General features: G+C 33.0%; 1 protein-coding gene across 6 annotated transcripts in view; it reads left to right on the top strand.

Annotated features, from left to right (window-relative positions):
• Positions 1–8,312, top strand: part of LOC106869047 (MAGUK p55 subfamily member 7) — a 582,860-nt gene that overhangs the window by 100,475 nt on the left and 474,073 nt on the right. The window contains exon 1 of one of the 6 annotated variants that reach the window (XM_014914559.2): positions 5,497–5,601. The exons of the other annotated variants lie outside the window; for them this stretch is intronic. The gene's annotated coding sequence lies outside the window, so the exon portion shown is untranslated. Of the gene's footprint in view, positions 1–5,496; positions 5,602–8,312 lie in introns of those variants that run through there. 6 annotated transcript variants of the gene reach the window in all.

Here is an 8,312-nt window from a genome sequence, read left to right as displayed (position 1 = left end):
ATATATATATATGTATATATATATATGTATGTATGTATTATATATATCAGTATATATATATGTATATATTTATAAATAAATGTAGGGATAAGCAAGTTAGACAGATCAATATATAAAGCATACTGAATACATGAAATGCAAACAATGTATATATATATATTTACATACAAAATGGTCTTACTTACAGAGGATACAAATGATATAGAAAATTAAGGATGATGAAGAAAAGTATTACATATCCAAGAACTGTTTCTGGGGGTTTGGTGGTCTAAAATAAAGGTTGTAGATTGATTCCATCACAGGATGAGAAGAGCCTCCATCTCCAGGGAAGAGATCTTAAATTTGAGGAATTTAAGGAGAGAAGTTCAAACATGTTAAAGGAAAGAAGTTCTGTCTCTGAAATTGTTCCATTTAACACCTGAAATGTAAGACTTCTTCCTTGAAGACAGATGCTTGTCTTATCTTACGACGGAATCGATCTTCAAACGTTATTTTGGACCATTGAGCCCCCAGAAACAGCTGGTGGATTTGTAATGCTTTTCTTCAACTCCTTTAATTCTCTAAATGATTTGTATTCTGTGTAAGGCACACCTTTTGTATTTAAGCATATATACATTTTTTGTAATTCATGTATTTATTATACTTTATATATTGATCTGTCTAATTTCCTTGTCTCTACATTTGCTTCTATATCTGCTCAAGTTTAAATCTCTTGAACACTACTAAGTGTGTTCCATACAGAGAATATGTGGTTCTCATCTAACTATAATGAATAAATACATATATATGTATATATATATATATATATATATATATATATATATATATATATATATATATATATATATATGTATACGTATATATATATGCATATTTATACATATATGTATATATATGGACATGTATATATATGTATATGTATGTATGTATATATATGTATATGTATATATATATATGTATTTGCATATATATGTATATATATGTATGTATATGTATATATATATACATATGTATGTATATATATATACTTTTATATATGATAAAAATAGATGAATGTATAATCTAGAACTGCTACAGTTGTTTCGTTAAGACTCTTTGTTGTGACATGAATACGGTATAGTTTGGTATGTAGTATGCATAACATTCATCATTTTACATAATATGCTACACAGCTCTCTACTCCTTAGGCTTACTAAATAATTAAGTGAGCAGTGACATGTTGATTAATCAACAGATCATCGAAATATGAAAATTGTAATCAGAATTAACAAAATTCAAGAAATGTAAAGTGGGTATGACTATAATGTGTCAATCACAGAAGTGGATAACAGAATGATGTTACAAATTAAAGAATAGTTAAAAGGTATTTCTCGTTAAACTTACCAACCTCATTCATAAAGACTGGTACTTGCAAAACATGCTGGTATACTGACAGATTGACCCTATCAAAATACATTCTAAATTGCAAATGTTATTAAAAGGGCCATTTAGTGTGTTACATTGTTTAATACCTTAAGAAGTAACATGGTTAATACATTCCAGTGTTTCTTGTTCATTTACTTAATTAATCTTGATTAAACATTGCTCAATTAATAGAATATTAGCTTAAATTAATGGAGATTCAGCTTTCGATAATTTAGGGAAAATACCTTGAGGAAAACCATATGCTACTTAATGTCAAACAAATGAGAAAGAGTGCTCAGTGCGTGTTGTAGAGAGGGTGTTTTTTTACTAAAACTAAAGCTAAGAGCTTGTCTTGCAACTCAAGTGCCACACCATTTCAATCTTCAAACAGAAACCATGTACGAGGAGGTACTGAAAAGCACCTGGCTTTAAGAGTATTGTGAAAGGCCTGGTTGGAGGCCTAATGGGGCATATGAGTTCTTTTACAGGGCTTAGAAAAACTGAAGGACCACTGCAATAAGTGTGTGAATCTGAAAGGGGAATATGTTGGATAAAATCTTAATTAACTGATCCTTGTCTATTTTCTTTTGCTCAAAGCCAGGAACTTTTCAGCACCCTCTCGTAAAACTCAAATTGCATGATAACATTTCAGCTTCAGCTTTAATAATATGTATGTGTATGTGTGTGTGAGTGTGTATGCCAGAATGGAAAACAATAGTTAAAAGATGATGATGATGAGATACATATGTATATATATCATCATCATCACACACAAACCCATTCACACACGCACACACACAGACACACACACACACACACACACACACAAGGTACATTCCAGAAGTTTTGAGAATCTTTCTGGAGAGACACCTCCTTCAGTGTAGGATCTGATTTCAATGCATTTATTGTCGTGCTCCAGCCACTTCCTTAAGGCCCCATGGAAGTCCTCCAAAGAGAAGATTTCAAGGACCCTTGTCAGAGCTTCCTGCATCTTCTTCCATCATAGGAGGCATTGTTTGGGCAGTGGGGAGAGTGAGAGACAGTTTGGTTGCTCATCTCTATTAAGTACTTGGTTACCAGAATTGTAGACTGGTACATTGGCCTTGTTCAGGTGCTCTGAATTTTCGGGACTAAATCTCCTCCTAAATCCTCTTAACAATTCCACAAAGTACTCTTTGACTGTTTGGCCAAAAGGAACTCAATGGATGTAGATGGTGCCATCACCGTAAAAAAATGGGATCATCATGAGCTTCCCAGTGAGTGTTTTTTGCCTGGCCACTTGTGCCAACAAGAAACACATGCTTGACTCATACAAATTAATCCATAAGTAATCTAGGGTATTTCATGAGTTTCTGTAGCATTTTTGCCTAGTTTAACACAAAAATTTATTACACAACAAGCTTCTGTCTTGATTTCACTCTGACTGCACTCTGCAAGCTAGTCAGCTATGACAACAGTGTTTCATTGAGTGTGTTCAAAGTGCTGTTAAGCCATAAGCTTCAATCTAGAGTAATAAATGGCATGTCAGCTTATTATATAGATAGTAATGAGATACTAAAATATCAATAATCTTGTACAGTTATAACTACCTCTCTTAAAAAGTCTCAAAATTTCTAGAATACATCTCATATATATATCAGGTCATCCCATAAGTTCTGTCCAAATTTTGAATAAACAAAACAAATGATAGTCTGAAGGAGCAAGGTCGGGAGAATAAGGTGGATGAGGAATTTTTTCCCAACCAAGCTCTTCGATCTTGTGTGATGTGATCTTTGCAGTGTGGGGATGCGCATTGTCCTGATGAAACATCACCCCTTTTCGATTCACTAAAGTGGGTCTTTTTTTCTTCAAAGCTTGGTTCAAACTCTCTAATTGCTGACTGTAGACTTGAGCATTGGTTGTTGCATTAGGTGGTAACAACTCAAAGTGAATTACTCCTTTGCAATCCCAGAGAGAAGAACCTTTTTCCATGAAGTTCCCGTCTTGGTTGTGGTTGAGCTTTTTCCCTTTTACCAAGCCACTGTTTACGACATTTAACATTTTGATAGAAAATCCATTTTTCGTCACCAGTCACAAATCTATCCAAAAAGGGTGAAATGAGTTCACGAGAATGGAGAGAAGAGCAGTTGTCAACTCGGAATTTGTGGCTGCTTTCAAACAATTCATAAGACACCCATTTTCCAAGTTTAGGAAGCTTTCCAAGTTGTTGAAGATGACGATGAACAGTAGTATGGTTTGAACTAAGCTTTATTGCCAATTCTTCAACTGATAATGCCGGATTTTCTTCAAGTAATGCCTCAAGGAACTTATCACCAAACTCAACTGGACATCCTGTTCGATCTTCATCGTGAAGGCTGAAATCTCCACTTCTGGATTTTGCAAACCATCTTCTGCAAGTTCTTTCATTCAAGCATTCTTTCCCATAAACTGAGTGTATGTTTCGAGTTGCTTTGGCTGCAGAGTTACCATTTTTGTACTCATAAAGCATTATGTACCTGAAACACTCTTTGTGAGAAAGAGTTTTAATCAAAGAAATTTTAATTCTATAATTCTGTAAAATAATATTTAATTAGTTTAAATGTACACAAATACATAAAAATAATTTTAAATTCCATTAGACATTCTAAAATACTATTAAATTTCATTCAATTTTAAAAAAGGTAAAAACGGACAGAACTTATGGGATGACTTGATACATACATACATATACATATCAGAAAATATACTGTTCTATTATTGGTAGTATCGACAAAGAAAGTACTCCATCCAATCAATGAGCGAAAAATATTAATATACACTGGATTTCATACATTATATACATTATTTACATTTGACGGATATTTGTCTTCATCTTGTTTGTTGTTAACACAATGTTTTGGCTGATATACCCTCCAGCCTTCATCAGGTGTCTTGGGGAAATTTTGAACCTGGGCTCTCATTCCTAAGGTATTTTTCGATGATGTTGTTGTTGTTGTTGTTATTATCATTGTTGTTGTTGTTATTATTATTCAGGTCACTGCCTAGTATTGAACTCGGAATCTTGGGGTTAGTAGCCTGTGCTCTTAACCACTATGTCATATGCCAATGCATATGGCATAGTGGTTAAGAGCACGGGCTACTAACCCCAAGATTCCGAGTTTGATTCCAGGCAGTGACCTGAATAATAATAAGAAGAAGAACATCAAAAAATACCTTAGGAATGAGAACCCAGGTTCGAAAATTCCCTACAACACCTGATGAAGGCTGGAGGGTATATCAGCCAAAACGTTGTGTTAACAACAAACAGGATGAGAACAAATATCCGTCAAATGTAAATGATGTACATAATTCCTACTCTCATATATAGAACTGTACTGGATTTCATGCCTTGAATAATACAATAGGTGAATGGCTGTATATTTTCATGCAATCATTCACGTTTAACATATAAATGTGACCACTCTCTGAGAAAAAGCAAGGAAAAACAAAAGAGAAAAATGAATGAAAATCGGCAGCAAGAAAAATACTGAATAAAAGGAAGGGAGAAACTAGTTGTTCCTTTGACTGCTTAGAATGAGAATTAACAATAGTTGGAGTAGCTAATTTAATGGATTCAAATTTCTGAGACTGCATTCTTAATCCAGAGTGGTAGTTGTTTTCCAGTTCAATGATAGAAACTTATCCAGATGCTTGCATTTAGTGAAACTCTCAGATATAGTGTTCAATAGATAGATGAACTTCTAAGATTTAAAATGGATATCCTTTCAGCAATACAAGGGCTGCACCTCCTTCATCCATTCAGATATGGTGTGGGTCATTTTGTGATACACCACTTGGTGTGTGGGGTATTGTTGGCCTTCAGTTCCCAGATAAAGCTCGCTCAGTGGTTTTCATGATATTTATGTGCTGGAGAGAAGACTGGTGGTTGGCATATTTTTTTTTAAATGACTTTTCCATTGACCACATGCACTTTTTGTTTTGAGTTTTACTATTTTGTAGGACTGAGGTGACCTCTGCTTCATAACCCACTGAACTACCCATCCATATGTGATCAAGTGGGCAAATATATAGGTCTCTACAGTTACATTTTAGAGTAGACATCTGATGTGACTTGGGTGTGATAATATTTTTCATGTTGGGCAGCAGCTGTATGAAAGTTTCACTGAATGCCCATTAATAATTTTCCTATGGCTATCCAAGAAATGCTTATCTAATAAGGTAAGGAATATTCTACCTACATTTGTCTTAACATTCCGAGAGAAAGTGGGCAGGGGCTGGTAAAAACCATATAATCTTCTTTGGTCTATTTTTTAAGCTTCATACATTTTATGATGTGGGAATTAGTTATCTTCTCTTTGAAGCCCGTTAACCAAGCATTCTATCATCAATTTTGTTTTGTTTTGCAAGGAATTGAGCTTCATCCTTAATGTCTTTATATCTGACTATGTTAGCTTTCTAATATTTAGTGGAGATACTAACTCTTTATATTAGATATACTAAAAGCTATATTCCCTTCCCACAACATTGATCTATACTGTGACAATGGATTAGGCATATCTCATGATTATGACAGACATACACTTGATAAAGTTTGGAAAAATCTCATATCTACTCGCAACAAATGAGGCCTCAAAATCACGGCAACCACGAACCTCCTTAAAGTCACTTTCTTAAATGCTTCCCAAAACCTAAACTTATGTGCTTACAAATCCTTGCATTAGCTGAATAAACAGTCTTTCCACCCCTTATAGTTAATATCAGTAATAGGATATCAAATGTCACCTCCTCTAAGGAAATATTCAATAAGAAAACCACTGACAAAAATAATGCACCGGCTAACAGTGTCTTGAAAAAGAAGATAGAATACATGCCTATCATAAAAATTATGAAGCCTAAAAATGGACCTAGGAAGATTGCAAGCTTTTCCATTTTCTCTTTGAATGTTGAGATAAACATTGTTAGATAATTCCTTGATAGACAAGTGTTTTCTAGATAGCCATAGGATTAAGAACATTTTTGACAAATACACAGTGAAAGTTTCTTACAACTGCTACTCTGATATGAAAAATATTATTACATATAAACCACATTAAATGCCTCCTCAAAAATGTAATTGTAGAGATCTAGACGCTTGCTCACTCGACTAGGTATGGATCATTAGCTCAGTTGTCTACAAAGCAGAGCTCACTTTCATTCTTCAAAATGATAAAACTTAAAAGAAAAAGGATATTGGTTTATGAGAAAGTGACTTTAAAAAAATGACATGCCAACCATGAGTCTTCTTTTCAACTCATAGATAAAAAGGAAACCACTAAATTAGCTAGTAATAACTTCGACCTAAAGGCCCAAAATATTCCACACACCATCAAGTGAATCATTGTAGAATAATAACAGGTCAAGAAGGTTCAGGCTTTGTATAGCTGAAAGAACTCATATTTTTTAAAATCCAATCTTCTGAATTCTAGATCTGAAAATTTTGTTAAATGCAAGCATCTAGATAAGTTTTCATTGTCAAACTGGAAACGCCATCCTTTCTGAATTAAACATGTAGCCTCACAAAATTTAACCTTTTCCCCATGAAATTAACTATTCTAACCACTGTTAATTCCCATTCTAAAGGACAAAGGGGAGACAAATCTTCCATACTTTTTTTTGTTGCTTTCATTTTTCGTTTTTCCCCCACTTGTTCTTTCTTGCTTTTTCTTAGAGCACAGCCAAGTTTGTATTTTGAACCTGAAAGATATGCTAGAAAATAAACAGCACATTATGCAACTATTGTATTATCTGAGGCATGAAACTTATAACTCATATTTTAAACCTGTCTCTGTGTGTGTATACATACATTCATACATACACACACACACACACACACACACACATACATATATATATATATATATATATATATATATATACACGTGTTAATATATATTTGTGTGGGTGTGTAGATAAAAAGATAGTTATATGAGTAAAGAGCATCCTTGGGTTTTGAATATTACAATGCTTAAATGAATCATTTTCTAATTGAAAGGCCAAACTTATTTTTCCTTAATCTTATTCTTGTTGTGTGCTTAAACTGCACAACCCACCGCAGTTCTGTGTGCCTTGAGCACATGCAATATTTTGTTTTGGTTTTTGTATGGAAAGTATTGTGTGTAATATTTGTGCATTGTCTAGTGGTGCTGTTTTCAGTATATTTTTTCCTTATTTGTAAGTTCTAAGATTTTGTTTATTTGTTTGTCTACATCTTTTTTAAACATTCTTAGGTATGTTACTATTATTGAGATTGTTCATATTTTCAGTCCCCACATTCTGGTTATCTGTACTTCCAGATTTTTACATTTGGATAATTTCATTATTATTATTATTATTATTATTATTATTATTATTATTAATAAAGTTACCTCAATCTTTCTAAAATATTATTATTATCATCATCATCATCATCATTATTATTATTATAATTATTATTGCCGTGTAGGTGGTGGAATGGCAGAATTGTTAGAGAATAAGACTACATACCTTGCAGTAATTGTTGTGGCTCTAAACATTCAGCATTCAAAATCTTACCAAAATCCTTCTGCTATTTATAAAGTATCAGTCTGGTGCTGATGTGAGCATAATTGATTAACACCTGTCACAAAATTTAATCACTGTATGCCTATATTTAAAATTATCATTATCATTGTCACATCACTAAAGACTTGCTATTTCAATTTGGTTGTGACATATGAATGGAACAGTCTTCTATTAATTCCCTGAATTTATTCATTTAACTGTAATTATACTGCATAGAATAAAAGCAGTGGTTATTATTTTCTGTTTTCCTAATGTAATATAGAGACACTACAAATGCAAAGAATCAACAGTGTCAATCAAAATGAGAGGTTGATTTGGAAATTACATATATATATATATATATATATATA

This window comes from Octopus bimaculoides, chromosome 10 (genome assembly GCF_001194135.2).
Source record: "Octopus bimaculoides isolate UCB-OBI-ISO-001 chromosome 10, ASM119413v2, whole genome shotgun sequence".
Lineage (NCBI taxonomy): Eukaryota > Metazoa > Mollusca > Cephalopoda > Octopoda > Octopodidae > Octopus > Octopus bimaculoides.
Note: the sequence above shows the minus strand (reverse complement) of the source record. Positions and strands in the feature narration are given on the sequence as shown.